General features: G+C 44.1%; 1 protein-coding gene across 1 annotated transcript in view; it reads left to right on the forward strand.

The window, feature by feature from the left end:
* Window positions 1-11904: 11904 nt before the first annotated feature.
* The window catches only part of LOC147125064 (endothelin receptor type B-like), a 42680-nt gene continuing 35031 nt past the window's right edge, over window positions 11905-19553 (forward strand). The window contains exon 1 of the mRNA XM_085996812.1: window positions 11905-12239. The gene's annotated coding sequence lies outside the window, so the exon portion shown is untranslated. The remainder of the gene's footprint in view (window positions 12240-19553) is intronic.

The raw sequence follows: 19553 nt of genomic DNA on the forward strand, positions 1-19553 counted from the left end.
GGTATGCCTTCTGAAAGATCCCCCAGACCTGAGAGAGCAAAGTTATGCCACCTGCAATTAAAGCCTGTTCAAATCTGCCATTTAATGGTTGAGCTGCAGCTGCTACTCCGCAAGCCAGTTGTGCTCCCGCCAGGTTTCAGATGTGTGTTTCCCACCAGGCGTGTTTCACGTGGGAAAACGAGTAAACTTGCAAGTGGTTAGGAAAATGGGATTATAGAGCCAATTGAGGGCTTGTTAAGGGCATTAAGGGCCTATCCCGCCTCCTGGAGGCGGGACGGAGTCGGGACCAGCAGACACGAATTTAGGAAAATTGCGTGGAGGCGGGATGGAGGCGGGTTTGGGCCCGCACGCCAGTTTTGCGATTTTTATCCCCCACACGCCTCCAATCCCGCCTCCCCGGCCCTAGCAAAATCCAGCCCTTTCTTTCTCACTGGAATATCTTTGCTGAGAGTTATGAAATATCTCCTTAAATGTTTGCCACTGCTTTTCTACAGTCTTACCCTGTAATATATTCTCCCAGTCCACTTTAACCAAGTCTGCCTTCATACCTTTGTAATTACCTTTGTTTAAGTTCAGGACACTAGTTTGAGACCTAGCTTTCTCACCCTCAAACTGAATTTAAAAGTCTACCATGCTATGATCACTCTTCCCAAGAGGATCCTTCACTTCAAGATGATTAATTAATCCAGCCTTGTTACACTTTACCAGATCTAAAATAGTCTTCTCCCTGGCTGGTTCCACAACATATTGTTCCAAGAAACCATCCCGTATACACTCTAAGAACTCTTCATCAAGTCTACCTTTGCCAATTTGCTTTGTCCAATCAATGTGAAGATTAAAATCTCCCATGATTATAGCCGTACCTTTCTTACAAGCGTCTATTATTTCTTGATTTATTTTCTGTCCTACAGTGTGGCTACTGTTTGGGGGCCTGTAGACCACTCACACCAGTGACTTTTTACCCTTATTATTTCTTATCTCCACCCAAACTGATTCTACATCTTGATCTTCTAAGCCAGTATCATTTCTCACTACTGCACTGATCTCATCCCTTATTAACAGAGCTACACCCCCTCCTTTTCCTTTCTGCCTATCCTTACGAAATGGCAAATACCCCTGAATATTCAGTTCCCAGCCTTGGTCACCTTGCAACCATGTCTCTGTAATGGCTATCAGATCATACCCATTTATTTCTATTTGTGCTGTCAATTCATCTATCTTGTTACGAATGCTGCATGCATTCAGATATAGAGCTTTTAATTTTGTCTTTTTACCATTTTTCCCTACTCTGACCCCTCTTTCTGATGCACTCTTATGTGTATATGCTCTGTCCCTTCCTGTCACACTCTGGTTATCATTACCCCTATCGCTACCCTGCACTTTTGCCTTCTCATTTTTCTTTGACTTTTTAAATTTCCGCTCAGCGTATCCCTCCCCCCCCCCCACACTATTTAGTTTAAAGCTCTATCTATAGCCCTAGTTATTCAATTCGCCAGGACACTGGTCCCAGCCTGGTTCAAATGAAGCCCATCCCGACGGAACAGCTCCCTCTTATCCCAGTACTGGTGCCAGTGCCCCAGGAATCAAAACCCATTTCTCCCACACTAATCTTTGAGCCACTCATTCATCTCTCTGATCTTATTAATCCTATGCCAATTTGTACGTGGCTCAGGTAGTTATCCAGAGATTATTACCTTTGTGGTTCTGCTTTTTAATTTAGCCCCTAGCTGCTCATACTCCCCTAGCAGAACCTCTTTCTTTGTCCTACCTATGTCATTGGTACCTACATGGACCACGACAACTGGATCTTTCCCCTCCCACTCTAGGTTCCTCTCCAGCCCAGAGGAGATGGCCTTTACCCTGGCACTGGGCAGGCAACACAGCCTTCGTTGTCCTGATTGTGCATTGTTCCGACTGTGCATTGTTCCAACTGTGCATTGTTCCGACTCTGCATTGTTCTGACTGTGCGTTGTTCCGACTGTGTGTTGTTCCGACTGCACTGTGCTGACTGTGCATTGTTCTGACTGGGGATTGTTCTGACTGTGCATTGTTCTGACTGGGGATTGTTCTGACTGTGCATTGTTCTGACTGGGGATTGTTAGACTGTGCATTGTTCTGTCTGTGCATTGTTCTGACTGTGCATTGTTCCGACTGTGTGTTCTGACTGTGCATTGTTCTGACTGGGGATTAGTCTGATGGTGCATTGCTCTGATTGTGCATTGTTCTGACTGTGCATTGTTGACTGTGCATTGTTACAACTGTGCATTGTTATGACTGTGTATTGTTCTGACTGTGCATTGTTCTGACTGTGTATTGTTCTGATTGTGCATTGTTCTGACTGTGTATTGTTCTGATTGTGCATTGTTCTGACTGTGTATTGTTCTGACTGTGTATTGTTCTGATTGTGCATTGTTCTGACTGTGTATTGTTCTGATTGTGCATTGTTCTGACTGTGTATTGTTCTGACTGCATTGTTCTGACTGTGTATTGTTCTGACTGTGTGTTGTTGACTGTGCATTGTTCCGACTGTGCATTGTTATGACTTTGTATTGTTCTGATTGTGCACTGTTCTGACTGTGCATTGTCCTGACTGTGCATTGTTCCGACTCTGCATTGTTCTGACTGCATTGTTCCGACTGCACTGTTCTGACTGTGCATTGTTCTGACTGGGGATTGTTCTGACTCTGTGTTGTTCTGACTGCATTGTTCCAACTGCACTGTTCTGACTGTGCATTGTTCTGAGTGGGGATTGTTAGACTGTGCATTGTTCTGAAATTGCATTGTTCTGAATTGGGTTTGTACTAACTATACATTGTTCCAGCTGTGCATTGTTCCAACTCTGCATTTTTTCTGACTGTGCGTTGTTCTGACTGTGCATTGTTCCGACTGTGCGTTGTTCTGACTGTGCATTTTTCCACTGTGCTTTGTTCTGACTGTGTGTTGTTAACTGGGGATTATTCTGACTGTATGTTGTTCCAACTGTGCACTGTTCTGAATGTGCATTGTCCTGACTGGGGATTATTCTGACTGTGTATTGTTCTGATTGTGCATTGTTCCAAATGTACGTTGTTCTGACTGTGCATTCTTCCGGCTGTGCATTGTTCCAACTGTGCATTGTTATGACTGTATATTGTTCTGATTGCACATTGTTCTGACTGTGTATTGTTCTGACTGTGCATTGTTCTGATTGTGCATTGCTCTGACTGTGTATTGTTGACTGGGGATTGTTCTGACTGTGCTTTGTTCTGACTGTGTATTGTTGACTGGGGATTGTTCTGACTGCATTGATCTGATTGTGAACTGCTCTGATTGTGCAATGTTCTGACTGCGCGTTCTGACTGCGCATTGTTAACTGTGCCTTGTTACAACTGTGCATTGTTCTGACTGCACATTGTTCTGACTGCATGTTGTTAACTGTGCCTTGTTACAACTGTGCATTGTTCTGATGGTGCATTGTTCTGACTGTGCGTTGTTGACTGTGCATTGTTCCAACTGTGCATTGTTTTGACTGTGTATTGTTCTGATTGTGCATTGTTCTGACTGTGTATTGTTCTGATTGTGAATTGATCTGACTGTGTATTGTTGACTGGGGATTGTTCTGATTGTGCATTGTTCTGACTGTGCTTTGTTCTGACTGTGTATTGTCGACTGGGGATTGTTCTGACTGTGTTTTGTTCTGACTGTGTATTGTTGACTGGGGATTGTTCTGAATGTATGTTGTTTCAACTGTGCACTGTTCTAACTGTGCATTGTCCTGACTGTTCATTGTTCCGACTGTACGTTGTTCTGACTGTGCCTTGTTTTGACTGTGCATTGTTCTGACATTTACGTTGTTCCGGCCATGCTTTGTTCTGACTGTGCATTGTTCCAACTTTGTGTTGTTCCAACTCTGTGTTGTTTTGACTGTGCATTGTTCAAACTGTGTTGTTGAAACTGGTTAATGTTCTGACTGTGCGTTGGTCTGACTGGGGTTTGTACTGACTGTATGTTGTTCCGACTGTGCGTTGTTCCGACTCTGCATTGTTCTGACTCTGCGTTGTTCCGACTCTGCGTTTTTCTGACATTTACGTTGTTTCGACTGTGCGTTCTGGCTGTGCGCTGTTCTGACTGCGTTGTTCTGACTGTGTTTTGTTCTGACTGTGTATTGTTGACTGGGGATTGTTTTGACTGTATGTTGTTCCAACTGTGCACTGCTCTGACTGTGCATTGTCCTGACTGTTCGTTGTTCTGACTGTATGTTGTTCCGACTGTCTGTTGTTTTGACTGTGCCTTGTTTTTACTGTGCATTGTTCTGACATTTACGTTGTTCCGACTGTGCTTTGTTCTGACTGTGTGTTGTTCCGACTGTGCATTGTTCCAACTTTGTGTTGTTCCAACTCTGTGTTGTTTTGACTGTGCATTGTTCCAACTGTGTGTTGTTCTGACTGGTTAATGTTCTGACTGTGCGTTGTTCTGACTGGGGTTTGTACTGACTGTATGTTGTTCCGACTCTGCTTTGTTCCGACTGTGCATTGTTCTGACTCTGCGTTGTTCCGACTCTGCATTTTTCTGACATTTACGTTGTTCCGACTGTGTGTTGTTCTGACTGTGCTTTGTTCTCACTGTACATTGTTCCGACTGTGTATTATTCTGACTGCGTTGTTCTGACATTTATGTTGTTCTGACTGTGCTTTGTTCTGACTGTGTGTTGTTCCGACTGTGCATTGTTCCGACTGTGTGTTGTTCTGACTGTGTTGTTCTGACATTTACGTTGTTCTGACTGTGCGTTGTTCTGACTGTGCGTTTTCTGACTGGTTATTGTTCTGACTGTGCGTTGTTCCGACTGTGTCTTGTTCTGACTGTGCGATGTTCCGACTATGCATTGTTCCGACTGTGCGTTGTTCTGACTGCATTGTTCTGACTGTCCGTTGTTCCAACTGTGAGTTGTTCCGACTGTGTGTTGTTCTGACTGTGCTTTGTTCTGACTGTGTATTGTTAACTGGGGATTATTCTGACTGTATATTGTTCCATCTGTGCACTGTTCTGATGGTGCATTGTTCCAACTGTGCATTGTTTTGGCCGTGCATTGTTCTGACTGTGCATTGTTCTGACTGGGGATTATTCTGACTGTGCATTGCTCTGATTGTGCATTGCATTGATTGTGCATTGTTCTGACTGACCATTGTTCTGACAGGTAGTTGTTCTGACTGGTAGTTGTTCTGACTGGGCGTTGTTCTGACTGCGTGTTGTTGACTGTGCATTGTTCTGACTCTATTGTTCTGACTGTGCTTTGTTCTGACTGTGTATTGTTCTGATTGTTCATTGTTCCAATTGTGCATTGCTCCGACTGTGCTTCATCCGACTCTGCATTTTTTCTGACTCTGCATTGTTCCGACTGTGCGTTGTTCTGACTATGCGTTGTTCCACATGTGTGTTGTTCAGACTGTTCGTTGTTCCAACTGAGCATTGTTCTGAATGTGCGTTGTTCTGACTGTGCGTTGTTCTGACTGTGCATTGTTCTGACTGGGGATTGTAAGACTGTGCATTGTTCTGAAAGTGCACCGTTCTGAATGGGGTTTGTACTGACTGTATGTTGTTCCAACTGTCCCTTATTCTGACTGTGCGTTGTTCCAACTGTGCATTGTTTTGACTGGGGATTATTCTGACTGTGCATTGCTCTGATTGTGCATTATTCTGACTGTGTATTGTTCTGATTGTGCATTGTTCCAACTGTACGTTGTTCCGAATGTGCATTCTACCGACTGTGCATTGTTCCGACTGTGTGCTGTTCCAACTGTGCGTTGCACTTACTGTGCATTGTACTGACTGCATCATACCAACTGTGCATTGTTCGGATTGCTTTGTTCTGACTGTGTATTGTTAACTAGGGATTATTCTGACTTTATTTTGTTCCAACTGTGCACTGTTCTGACTGTGGGCTGTTCCGACTGGGGATTGTTCGACTGTGTGTTGTTCTGAAAGTGCATTGTTCTGAATGGGGTTTGTACTGACTGTACATTGTTCTGACTGTGTCTTGTCCTGACTGTGCAATGTTCTGACTATGCATTGTTCTGACTGTGCATTGGTCTGACTGCGTTGTTCTGACTGTGCATTGTTCTGACTGTGCGGGGATCCGACTGTGAGTTGTTCTGACTGTTCGTTGTTCCAACTGTGCTTTGTTCTGACTTTGTATTGTTGACTGGGGATTGTTCTGACTGTATGTTGATCCAACTGTGCACTGTTCCAACTGTACATTGTTCTGACAGTGCATTGTTCTGACTGGGGATTATTCTGACTGTGCATTTCTCTGAAAGTGCACTGTTTGTACTGACTGTATATTGTTCTGACTGTGTCTTGTTCTGACTGTGCGGTGTTCTGACTATGCATTGTTCTGACTCTGTGTTGGTCTGACTCTGTGTTGTTCTGACTTTCATTGTTCCAAGTGTGTGTTGTTCCGACTGTGTGTTGTTCTGACAGGGGATTTGTTCAACTGTGCATTGTTCTGAAAGTGCATTGTTCTGAATGGGGTTTGTACTGACTGTACGTTGTTCCGACTGTGTCGCGTTCTGGCTATGCGATGTTCCGACTATGCATTGTTCCGACTGTGCATTGTTCTGACTGTGCATTGTTCCGACTGTGCATTGTTCCGACTGTTTGTTATTCCAACTGTGCTTTGTTCTGACTGTGTATTGTTGCTTGGGGATTTTTCTGACTGTATGTTGATTCACCTGTGCACTGTTCCAACTGTGCATTGTTCTGACTGTGCATTGTGCTGAAATGGATTGTTCTGACTGTGCATTGTTCTGACTGTGCGTTGTTCTGACTGGGGATTATTCTGATTGTGCATTGTTCTGACTGCCCATTGTTCTGACTGGTAGTTGTTCTGACTGGGTATTGTTCTGACTGCGCGTTGATGACTGTGCATTGTTATGACTCTGTATTGTTCTGATTGTGCATTGTTCTGACTGTGTCTTGTTCTGACTGTGCATTGTTCTGACTGTGCATTGTTCACTAAACTAAAATGGCAGTGGGTTGGGAACCTGTGCAAGGAGACAGAGGAAAGGGAAGCAAAGATAGAAACAAAAGACAGGAAGGAGAAAAGCAAAAGTGGAAGGCAGAGAAATCAAGGGTGTAAATCAAACATGGCCACAGTAAATAAGAATTCTAAAAGGACTAAGCATGTTAAAAAATCAAGCCTGAAGGCTTTGTGTCTTAATGCGAGGAGCATTTGTAATAAGGTGGATGAATTAGCTGCGCAAATAGATGTAAACAGATGATATAATTGGGATTACAGAGACATGGCTCCAGGGTGACCAAGACTGGGAATTCAACATCCAGGGGTATTCAATATTCAGGAAGGACAGGAAAAAAGGAAAAGGAGGTGGGGTAGCATTGCTGGTTAAAGAGGAGATTAACACAATAGTAAGGAAGGATATTAGCTCTGATGATGTGGAATCTGTATGGGCAGAGCTGAGAAATACCAAGGGGCAGAAAACATTAGTGGGAGTTGTATACAGACCCCCAAAGAGTAATGCTGAGGTTGGGGATGGCATTAAATGAGAAATTAGAGACGCGTGCAATAAGGGCACAGCAGTTATCATGGGTGACTTTAATCTACATATAGATTGGGCTAACCAAATTAGTAACAATACTGTGGAGGAGGAATTCCTAGAGTGTATACGGGATGGTTTCCTGGACCAATATGTCGAGGAACCAACTAGAGATCAGGCCATCTTAGACTGGGTATTATGTAATGAGAAAGGATTAATTAGCAATCTTGTTGTGCGAGGCCCCTTGGGGAGGAGCGATCATAATATGATAGAATTCTTCATTAAAATGGAAAGTGAAGTAGTTGACTAGGGTCCTGAATTTAAATAAAGGAAACTATGATGGTATGAGGCACGAGTTGGCTAGAATGGATTGGGGAATGTTACTTAAAGGGTTGACGGTGGATAGGCAATGGCAAACATTTAAAGATCGCATGGATGAACTACAGAATTTGTTCATCCCTGTTTGGCATAAAAATAAAACAAAAAAGGTGACTCAGCCATGGCTAACAAGGGAAATTAGGGATAGCATAAGATCCAAGGAGAGGTCATATAATTTGGCCAGAAAAAGCAGCAAACCTGAGGATTGGGAGCAGTTTAGGATTCAGCAAAGGAGGACAAAGGGATTAATTAAGAGGGGGGAAATAAATTATGAGAGTAAGCTTGCAGGGAACATAAAAACTGACTGTAAAAGCTTCTATAGATATGTGAAGAGAAAAAGATTGGTGAACAAATGGGGAACAAAGAAATGGCAGACCAATTAAATACGTACTTTGATTCTGTCTTCACAAAGGAGGACACAAATAACCTCCCAGCGATGTCGGAGAACATAGGGTCTAACGAGAGGGAGGAATTGAATGAAATCAGCACTTGTAGGGAAATGGTGTTAGGGAAATTGACGGGATTGAAGGCCGATCTACATCCTAGGGTACTTAAGGAAGTGGCCCTATAAATAGCATTGCTGGTCATCTTCCAAAATTCTATAGACTCTGGAACAGTTCCCATGGAGTGGAGGATAGCTAATGTAACCCCACTATTTAAAAAGGGTGGTAGAGAGAAAACGGGGAATTCTAGACCGGTAAGCCTGACATCGGTAGTGGGGGAAATGCTAGCGTCCATTATAAAAGATGTAATAGCAGAGCACTTGGAAAACAGTGGCAGGATCGGACAAAGTCAACATGGATTTACAAAAGGTAAATCATGCTTGACTAATCTACTGGAATTTTTTGAGGATGTAACTGGTAGAATTGACTGTATGTTGATCCAACTGTGCATTGTTCTGACTGTGCATTGTTCTGACATCGATTGTTCTGACTGTGCATTGTTCTGACTGGGGATGGTTCTGACTGCATTGTTCTGACTGGGGATTATTCTGACTGTGCATTGCTCTGATTGTGCATTGTTCTGACTAGTAGTTGTTCTGACTGGGCGTTGTTCTGACTGGGCATTGTTCTGACTGAGCATTGTTCTGACTGCGCGTTGTTGACTGTGCATTGTTCAGACTGTGCATTGCTCCGACTCTGCATTGTTATGACTGTGCGTTGTTCTGACTGGGAATTGTTAGATTGTGCATTGTTCTGAAAGTGCATTGTTCTGAATGGGGTTTGTACTGACTGTACATTGTTCCGACTGTGCCTTGTTCCGACTGTGCATTGTTCCAGCTGTGCATTGTTCTGACTGGGGATTATTCTGACTGTGCATTGCTCTGATTTTGCATTATTGTGACTGTGCATTATTCTGACTGTGTATTGTTCTGATTGTGCATTCTTCCGACTGTGCGTTGTTCCGACTGTGTGTTGTACTTACTGTGCATTGTACTGACTGTGTTGTACTGACTGTGCATTGTTCTGATTGCTTTGTTCTGACTGTGTATTGTTAACTAGGGATTATTATGACTTTATTTTGTTCCAACTGTGCGTTGCCCTGACTGTGCATTGTTCCGACTGTGCATTGTTCGGACTCTGCGTTGTTCCGACTGCATTGTTTTGACTGTGCTTTTTTCTGCATGTGCATTGTTCCGACTGTACGTTGTTCCGACTGTGCGTTGTTCCAACTGTGCATTGTTCTGACTGGGGATTATCCTGACTGTGCATTGCTCTGATTGTGCATTGTTCTGACTGTGTATTGTTCTGATTGTGCTTTGTTCCAACTATGTGTTGTTCTGACTGTGTGTTGTACTGACTGTGCATTGTTCTGACTGCTTTGTTCTGACTGTGTATTGTTAACTGGGGATTATTCTGACTTTATTTTGTTCCAACTGTGCACAGTTCTGACTGTGCACTGTCCTGACTGTGCGTTGTTCCGACTGTGCATTGTTCCAACTCTGCATTGTTCTGACTCTGCGTTGTTCTGACTCTGCGTTATTCCGACTGTTCGTTGTTCCAACTGTGCGTTGTTCCGACTGTTCGTTGTTCCGACTGTGCATTGTTCCAACTGTGTGTTGTTCTGACTGTGCGTTGTTCTGACTGTGCGTTGTTCTGACTGTGCGTTGTTCTGACTATGCATTGTTCTGACTGTGCTTTGTTGAATGTGCATTGTTCGGAATGTGCATTGTTCTGACTCTGCGTTGTTCTGACATTTACTTTGTTCCAACTGTGCAGTGTTACGACTGTGAGTTATTCTGACTGAGCATTGTTGCGACTGCACTGTTCTGACTGTGCATTGTTCTGACTGGGTATTGTTAGACTGTGCATTGTTCTGACTGTGCGTTGTTCTGACTGTGTGTTGTTGCAACTGTTCATTGTTCCGACTGTGCATTGTTCCGACTGTGCGGTGTTCCGACTGTGCGGTGTTCCGATTGTGCATTGTTCTGACTGTGCGTTGTTCTGACTGGGGATTATGTTGACTGTGCATTACTCTGTTTGTGCATTGCTCTAATTGTGCACTGCTCTGACTGCACGTTGTTCTGACTGCACGTTGTTCTGACTGTGCATTGTTGACTGTGCATTGTGCTGTGTATTCTGATTGTGTTTTGCTCTGACTGTGTATTGTTCTGACTGTGCATTGTTACAACTGTGCATTGTACTGATGGTGCATTGTTCTGACTGTGCATTGTCCTGACTGTGTGCATTGTTCTGACTGCACATTGCTCTGACTGTGCATTGCTGACTGGGGATTGTTCTGACTGTGCATTGTTCTGACTGTGCTTTGCTCTGACTGTATTGTTGACTGGGGATTGTTCTGACTGTGTATTGTTCTGACTGTGCATTGTTCTGACTATGTATTGTTCACTGGGGATTGTTCTGACTGTGCTTTGCTCTGACTGTATTGTTGACTGGGGATTGCTCTGACTGTGTATAGTTCTGACAGTGCATTGTGTGTTAAATGTAAGTTTGACTGGATCTTTTAATTTTTATTCTATTGGTTAACATTCATCCTTTAGTCACTGATTAAATAGCAGCTTTGATTGGATTTGAGCTGCATTGAAGATTAGTAGTAAGGCTTACTGTTAGATTTGAGACTAGATTAAGGTTTGCGTGTCTCATTACATTTTTGCAGAAATTTCACAATGCTTGCAGTGTGTGTTACAATGTTTATGCTATCAATCTAATTAGATTTTAGTAGTGCACGTGATTTGATGCAGTGTGAAATACTATATATTTCTGCACTTCCCACCTGTAGCTCAATTTGCTGCCCGAGTACAATCGTTTTAGATACAAGGTCCTGGAGGTAGTTAAACGGCAGTTTCGAAGCACAAATGAATGATAAATCACTTGCCCTAGTTATTAGAACAGTGCCCTATTCATTCTTGAACAGTATTTTTTTAAACATAGATCACATCTTTCTGAGCATCTCTTTCTGCCGACCATAGAGCACATATACCAGAAACGCTGTTTACGGAGGTCACGGACCATCATCAAAGACCCTACCCACCCCAGCCACAGTCTGTTCGCCCTCCTGCCATCTGGGAGACGCTACAGATGCATTCGCACCCGAACGACCAGATTTAGGAACAGCTTCTTTCCCAGGGCTGTCATCCTACTGAACTCCACAAATAAACTCTAAAGCCTGCACATCTGCCAATGCACTTTATTATGGTTATGTTTATGTTAATGTATTACAAGCCAAATGTATGTTGAATGTTTAAATGTCTTAATCTAAATGTACACTCTCGGGAGCCGCAAGCCTACATTTCGTTGTACTGCACTTGTGCACTAACAATGACAATAAAAGTTGATTTGATTTGATTGATTTGAAAAGGACATATGTCCTTTAATACAGTTTGGAACTTTCATGCTTTTTAAAACTTTTTAATTGAATGTGGGAACATCAAATTATTAAAAATATATGATATTCAAAGTGGATAAGAATCTAATTCAGATTGATTAAAATGCGGCTGCAGGCAGTCCTGAGTTCAACGGTGGAGGTCCATTTGCTGTAGCCACCTGCTGGTGAAGAGCTGTCCTATCTGAGGCACAGTTTCTGCATTGTTTAGCTATTGGTGCCAATAGTCTCAGCCCCAAGGCTCTGAGGAACTGAAGTCTATAAAACCTCCTCAATGTTGCACAGCCAATTCTCAGAGAAGCTCACTGCAAGGAAGTGCCTTAGAAATCATATTCCCAGCACTGCAAGGATCCAGAGCTTAAATCAGAACTTCTGTCCTTGAAGTTGTTTAATGATGTGAAGCACGCTGGAGTGGAATCTGTGGACTATCAGTAAGTTTGTGACTTTGCTTCCGTTGGATATCTCATCTCAGACAGGAAAAGGAAAAAGGTAAAAAAAAACAGTTTTATTATTAGTTAACAGATTTTGTTTTGATAGAGACTTCTTCGCAGAAGGAGAAAGGAAAAGTGGGAGAATATAAAATAAAAGAAAGGGTGGAGGAACAAAAGCAGCTTCAAATAACAATAATTTGATAAATAAAGTTGCACAAGTATAAATATTTATGGGCGGAAATTCAGTCACAATTTAAAGCAAAAAGGACAAGGGATAGAACATTGTTTATTTTATCTTATAATGTGGAGGTCACTCGAATATAAACTGTCAGAATAGAAACATTGAAGTGAGCTGATAAATTGTGCTTAGAATTTGAAGAAAGGATTGTGTATTTTTAACAAAATTCATCTCATTATCAGGTCATGGATCTGGTAACTCATCCTCCTGTGACAAAACACAGCTTCAGTACAACATCATGACTAGATCTGGGACTTCACAAATTACACCATTATGGCAACTCCAAGACAGATTATAAAAGCTATCTTTTTTAACAGTTTTAAATAAGATTATATAGGGATTTAATAAACAGCTGACAGAAATCTCGCTGCAAAAAGTATAGTTCACCCACTGGAAATTTTTGATTTGTAAATTGCCTAGGATTATGGCATCAATTATTCATTAAAACAACAATGGCCCTCAGCAGAGATGCTCTCGAAGTTATGGCGATGGAGAGGAACAGAGCTTCTGCCGCACTTCTGGTAAAGTTACAGCAACAGATTGGGAGCAGCTCTGAGGAAATTCCCGCCCAATGGGCCAGAATTTGCTGTAGCAGGGCATCTAACTGCGTCTGCCATTAGTTAGACTTGCCCCTGCACCCTTCAACTCAAAACAATTTTGCCCACAAAGTTGCTGAAAGTGCGAGCTGATAATGGTGCAGCAAGGGAAACAGGGCATCTGAGTCCTGAGTGAACAGGGAGCCAACAGGGTATCTCCTTATCCAATGAGATTCAAGTATTGGGAACTAAACAGCAGAAAGACTGAGAAGGAGGGTGAATTAAAGCAGGTGAATTCAATGTCAAATCAGGTACAGAAAGAGAAATAAAGAGATGGAAAGAAAGGATTGGATTAAGATGGAGAGAAAAAAATGAGACAGAAAGGAAAAGTAAGAAGAAACATGATAACATTTAAAATTCAACATTTTAAAAACCTCCTTGAAAAATTCAAAACCTGAAGGAATGAGACTCCACATGTGTAATAGTTAATTTTCAGTGCCAGAGAAATTGATTGCCAGTAATTAACAATTATCATGTTGTTAAAAGGGTACTTACATTCTAGCTTTAAATATCTGCAGCAGGTTTAGTTCGTATCTACCAGGCAAATACAGCAACTTCATGATATTGGCCCAGATTTTGCGGTCAGCGGCGAACAAACACTGATTGCCGTTCATTACGCTTACACATCCCCACAGACTTTCTGTGGGCATTTACACTACGATTTACAGTTATCAGACAGTCAAAACAGCGCAGTGCCCTCTACAGGGGTTCTAGAACCTGTGCAGTGAACAAGACAAGCAACAGCGTGTCTCCTCAACTAATCAGATTGAAGAATCGTTACAGAGGCACGCAGTCTAAACCAGGAAGTGTAAGTTAGAATATTTAATTCAATGTAAAATCATGTACAGAAAGCAAAATAAAGAAAGGGAAGGAAAGATGGGATTAAGAGAGAAAGATAAAAGAAACTGTAGTGTCCGAGTATAAATAATACACGGACTGCAGGAGAACAATAATAACAGGTATTTACTGAACAGAGGATACTCTTTTTGTTCGTACCAAAAAAAAACAAATTGACTGTAAACACTTAAGACTGACGTACAGAAGCCTGCTATGGCTTTATATACAGGGGTGGTCACTGCCGGTACTGCAGTATAGAATCAGTTCTTCTCTTAAAGGTACATACACAACAGAAACAAAGACAAGGGGCTGGATTTTCCCGGGTCCCACCCGCATGGTGTGGGGGGACCCAGGAGATGACAGGAAACCCAGAAGGTCAGGTTTCCCGGCACACTGTGCAATTTTATCTCCACGGCATGCATGCGATGTCATGTGTGGGTTCCTTGCCCAGAAGTCAGCCTGATCCCGGGGAGGGGCAGACTGCTAGTGGTGGAGCTTGAGGGGAGGGAGCCATAACTTCAAGTGCATCTTTGCTGAGGTTACGGCGGTGGAGCAGGAGCAGCTCTGAGGGCATTGCTCACCGAGGCTGAGGTTGCCTGGAGTAAAACCTGTAAAGCAAGTTAAAGTAGAGGCTTCAGTCCTCATTATAATATATAAATTGTCAACCCACCTCTTGGCAGCGGGTTGGCAGTCTGGCCTCCCCCCACCCCCGTCCCTCCTGAGTTAAAGGTGAAAGTGAGTGGGGTGGAGGAGGGTTGGGGTCAGGGTTCACATTTTTTCAACTTTCACTTCCCCCCATGCCTCCAACCCACCCATTCTTACCTCTGAAAATTCTGTCCAAAGTAAAAATAAATGGGTTTTAAAAAATCTCCAACAATAATTAAAATCTGAAGGAATGAGACCCACACTTATAAAAGTATATTTTCAGTGCCAGAGAAGTTATTTGGCAGTAATTAAGACCTACTACCCCATTAAAAATGCACTTACACTTGAATGGACAAGCGCTTACTTTTTCTGGCGTGTTTAGTCAGTATCTAGTGGATAAGTATCGCACCTTCACACTCTTTACGTGTTTGAATGCCGAGTCTCTTGGCGAGATACTGTTAGAGTGAAGCTTATGCAGGAGCAGGACAACTCAGACAGCAACTTCCTGATTTCCATGTTTAACCGCGCATGTGCGGATGCCAGAAGTTGCTGTCCGATTTACACCGTAATAACTGTGAGCGCTGATAACTGTTGTGTATGTACCTTTATTAAGAGAATAACTGGTCTCAGACTGCAGTACCGGCAGTGACCACCCCTGTATAAAAGGCGCTAGTAAGCCTCTGTAGTTTCAGTTTCCCGATTGACTCCTTTCAGTAAAGACTTGTTTTGTTCAACTCCTGCTGTCCGTGTCTCAATCATACACGGACATAATACTGGCGACGAGCAGATACGAACTTGCCTACAGTCTGCACCATCTCCTGGGATCCATTCCTGCAGCGAAGTGAGCAGAGGTCGAGGCCAGAAGGAAGAAAGAAGCAGTAGAAACGGGCGTCGACCGTGGGCATCCGCCTCTGTGTTAGCGGAGTTGAAGATTGCTGGAGAAGCTGTCGAAAGCGGGGCCTGGTTCCTGTCGACGGTGCTTCAGCTAATCGGGCTGGTGGCAGGTAGTACACTGATCCTTCCTGGGCTGCGGCGGTCGCGAACTCGAGCGGGTGGCTTGCAACGGGGCCGAGCAGCGTTGTCGGGAAGAGGAGAGAGGGTGGAGCACACAGGGCGCGGCCGGTGCTACGAAGCCGGGCTGCGTATAGACCCGAGAAGAGGGAGGCAAGAGTCCCACAGGGTTGTTCCACGACGGGAAAATAATTTAAAAAAAAGAAATATTAAACGCGCAGGAAACCACGAGGAGCTGCAGGTTGCAACGGAAACCGCGGAAAGCAGCACTAGCAACAGCGGGGAAGAAGGCAAAAGCACGGGAGGCGCCATCTTAATCAGCGGGGGAAGAAGGCAAAGCGCGGGAGGTGCCATTTTGTTAAATCGGGGAAGAAGGCAAAGCGCGGGAGGCGCCATTTTAGATTTTCAAGATGCCGAAGACTGGCTGTATCACTGCCTTTGATAATACAATAGAGGACTGGACCACGTATGTGGAAAGAGTCGAGGTATATTGCGAGGCAAACAAAATAGCCGATGAGAAAAAGGCATCGGTATTGCTAAACTTAATGGGCGCTAGAACGTACGGCCTATTGTGGGACCTGATTACTCCAGCCAAACCGAAGGCGAAGAGTTTTAACGAAATTGTTGCTGTCCTACAGGAACACCTAAACCCTGCACCGCTGTTGATAGCCGAAAGATTTAAATTCCACAGGAGAACTCAGCATAAAGATGAGAGCAATGCTGAGTACCTTACGGAACTACGCAAGCTATCAAAGCACTGCCAGTTCGGAGCAGGACTGGCAGATACACTACGGGACAAATTTGTCTGTGGACTCCTGAGTGAAGGAACACAGAAGAAGTTACTCTCAGAGAAAGAGCTGACGCTAGATAAGGCTTTCAGCGTGGCAGTATCGTACGAAGCAGCAGCCAGGGGAGCAGCGGAAATTCAACAAAAGTCACAGGAATACGGCACCCACGAAATGACACGGGGATCTGCAAAATGTTATCGCTGCGGCAGAACTAACCATGACCAGAAGGACTGCTGGTCCAAGGACAAAATATACAGGCAATGCGGAAAGATGGGACACATTGCACGAGTTTGCAGGTCTGGGAAGAAGACCAGCAACAACAAAAAGGCTACTAAGGAACCGTACAAGAAAGTACAAAAGATGACGGACAGTAGTTCCGAAGACCAGATGAGCGATAGTGAATCCGGGAACAGGAGACTAAGCTGTCTTAAACTTCACAATGTAATCGCAAAAGAGGATCACCGAACCATTTGGGTCACCCTCACGATAGCAGGGTCCCAAGTTTAAATGGAATTGGATACAGGATCAGCGCTAACCATCATGAATCGACGAGACTACGAGCGGCTATTCTCACACATACCCTTGAGAGAGACATCCATCATCTTGACGACGTATACGGGGCAAAACGTATACCCCAGAGGAAAAATAAGGGTGCCTGTCGAATACAACGGCAAGAAAATACGGAAATTGTATCTCTACATACTGCAAAATGGTGGACCACCGTTATTGGGACGTGAATGGATCAAGAAGATAAGCTTAGATTGGCACTCCATTCATGCAATGACGGTGGATGGTAAAAAAGATGAAGACGTCACTCCTGGACGATTGTCAACAATCTTAGCTAACGCCAAAGAGGTATTTCAACAGGAACTGGGCACTCTTAAAGGCGTAACCGCCTCGATAAAAATAGAAGAGAATGCAATTCCCAAGTTTTTCAAAGCAAGACCAGTACCATATGCAATTCGCCCAGCCGTCGAGGCAGAGCTGGAGAATCTGGAGAAGGCAGGCGTGTTGTCTAAGGTCAACTGGAGCGAGTGGGCGACACCCATCGTTCCTGTCATGAAGAAAACGTTAAGCAATAAGTCTGAGGAGCCAAGGAAGGTTCGCATCTGTGGGGATTTCAAGGTGATGGTGAACCCAGTCCTTCACACAGTACAATATCCTCTTCCAAGGATAGAAGACATCTTTGCCTCACTGTCTGGAGGGAAGCGTTTTACAAAAATTGACCTAGCACAAGCATATTTGCAGATGGAGGTTGAAGAATCCTCTAGGAAGTATCTCACGATAAACACTCACAAAGGTCTTTACCAGTATCATCGATTGGTATTTGGAGTAGCATCAGCTCCGGCGATATGGCAAAGAGCGATGGAACAAGTCCTGCAAGGGATTCCGGGGACTCAGTGTTACTTGGACGACATCCTTGTGACAGGTGAAGATGACAGTGAACACCTTAACAACCTAGAACAGGTGCTCACTAGACTACGGGAACATGGGCTACGAGCCAACCGCCCCAAGTGCGAGTTTTTTAAGAAACAGATATCGTATTGTGGCCACGTGATTGATGAAGAGGGGTTACAAAATTGAAGTGGTTGTTAAGGCCCCAGCGCCTGAAAATGTGTCGCAACTGAGGTCATTCCTCGGATTGGTGAATCACTACCATAAGTTTTTGCCAAATTTGTCGACAATCCTGCACCCACTGAATGCCCTGCTACGAACGGGAGTAGCATGGAAATGGAGCAATGACTGTAAGCGGGCCTTTCAGAAGAGTAAGGACTTAATCACTTCAAGAGAAGTATTGGCTCACTACAACCCAGCACTGCCGATCAGACTGGTGTGTGATGCGTCTCCCTACGGCATTGGGGCAGTACGGTCACATAAATTCCTTGATGGTTTAGAGAGGCCGATATCTTTTGCGTCACGCTCGTTAACTTCTGCCGAGCGTAACTACGCCCAGATTGACAGAGAGGCCCTCAGCCTAGTGTGGGGGGTGAAGAAGTTCAATCACTACCTGCATGGTCAAAAATTTACTCTACTAACCGATCATCAACCTCTTGTCTCCATTTTCAACCCTCAGAAGGGCGTACCGATAATTACAGCGCAACGGCTGCAGAGGTGGTCCCTTTTCCTAGGGGCACACCAATATGACATCGAGTACAAAGGAACTAAACAGCATGGGAATGCTGATGGATTGTCACGCCTACCGTTGCCGACGGTGGAAGAAGAAGACCTTGCAGTGGATCCAATGGAGTTATTTCACTCGACCATAGTCGAATGTCTCCCTGTGACGAATGCAAACATAGAAAAGGAAACACGGAATGACCCGACACTATCACGGGTCTATGATTTAACGGTGAAGGGATGGCCAGCACATGGCGAACCACTGCTGCCAGCATTCTCGCCGAGAAGAGAACAGCTGTCAGTGTGCAGAGGAACCTTGATGTGTGGGTCCAGAGTAGTAATTCCACCTAAGTTGACGGATAGAATGCTCAATGAGCTTCATGAGGGTCATCTGGGTGGGGTAAAAATGAAGAACTTAGCCAGAGCGTTTGTGTGGTGGCCGGGAATCGATAGAGAAATCGAAGAGATGACCAAGAGCTGTGCAGGATGCCAGAAGGTCCAAAACGCCCCACCACAAGCTCCTCTACATCCATGGGAGTGGCCCTCATCTCCATGGCAAAGGGTGCACATTGATTTTGCTGGTCCCTTCATGGACTCGATGTTTTTAATTGCGGTGGATGCACATTCAAAGTGGCCAGAGGTAATAAAAATGTCCTCAACCACCACGGAAAAAACTATCACAGTTTTACGAACCATATTCGCCAGGAATGGGCTGCCTGAACAGATTTGCTCTGACAATGGACCACAGTTTGTGTCTGAAGAGTTCCGGAGGTTCTTAAAGAACAATGGTGTTAAGCATTACACATCTGCCCCATATCATCCAGCCACTAATGGATTGGCCGAGAGGTTTGTTCAAACATTCAAGAAGGCTATCAAGGCAATGTGTAATGAAGATATACCCCTACAACACAAGGTGGACAACTTCTTGTTTGCCTACCGGAATGCGACACATGCGGTTACCAACCAAACTCCAGCCATGATGTTCTTCAATCGAAGACTACGATGCCGCTTGGATTTGGTTAAGCCAAACGTCCGAAGAGATGTGGAGAACAGGCAGTTTCAGAATATGAATGAAAGGCCGACCAGGAGTTTTAAGATAGGTCAACCAGTTTTGGCCCGGGACTACCGCACTGAGAAAT

This window comes from Somniosus microcephalus, chromosome 1, assembly GCF_052327205.1.
Source record: "Somniosus microcephalus isolate GS21.2 chromosome 1, FLI_Smic_1.0, whole genome shotgun sequence".
Taxonomy (NCBI): Eukaryota; Metazoa; Chordata; class Chondrichthyes; order Squaliformes; family Somniosidae; genus Somniosus; species Somniosus microcephalus.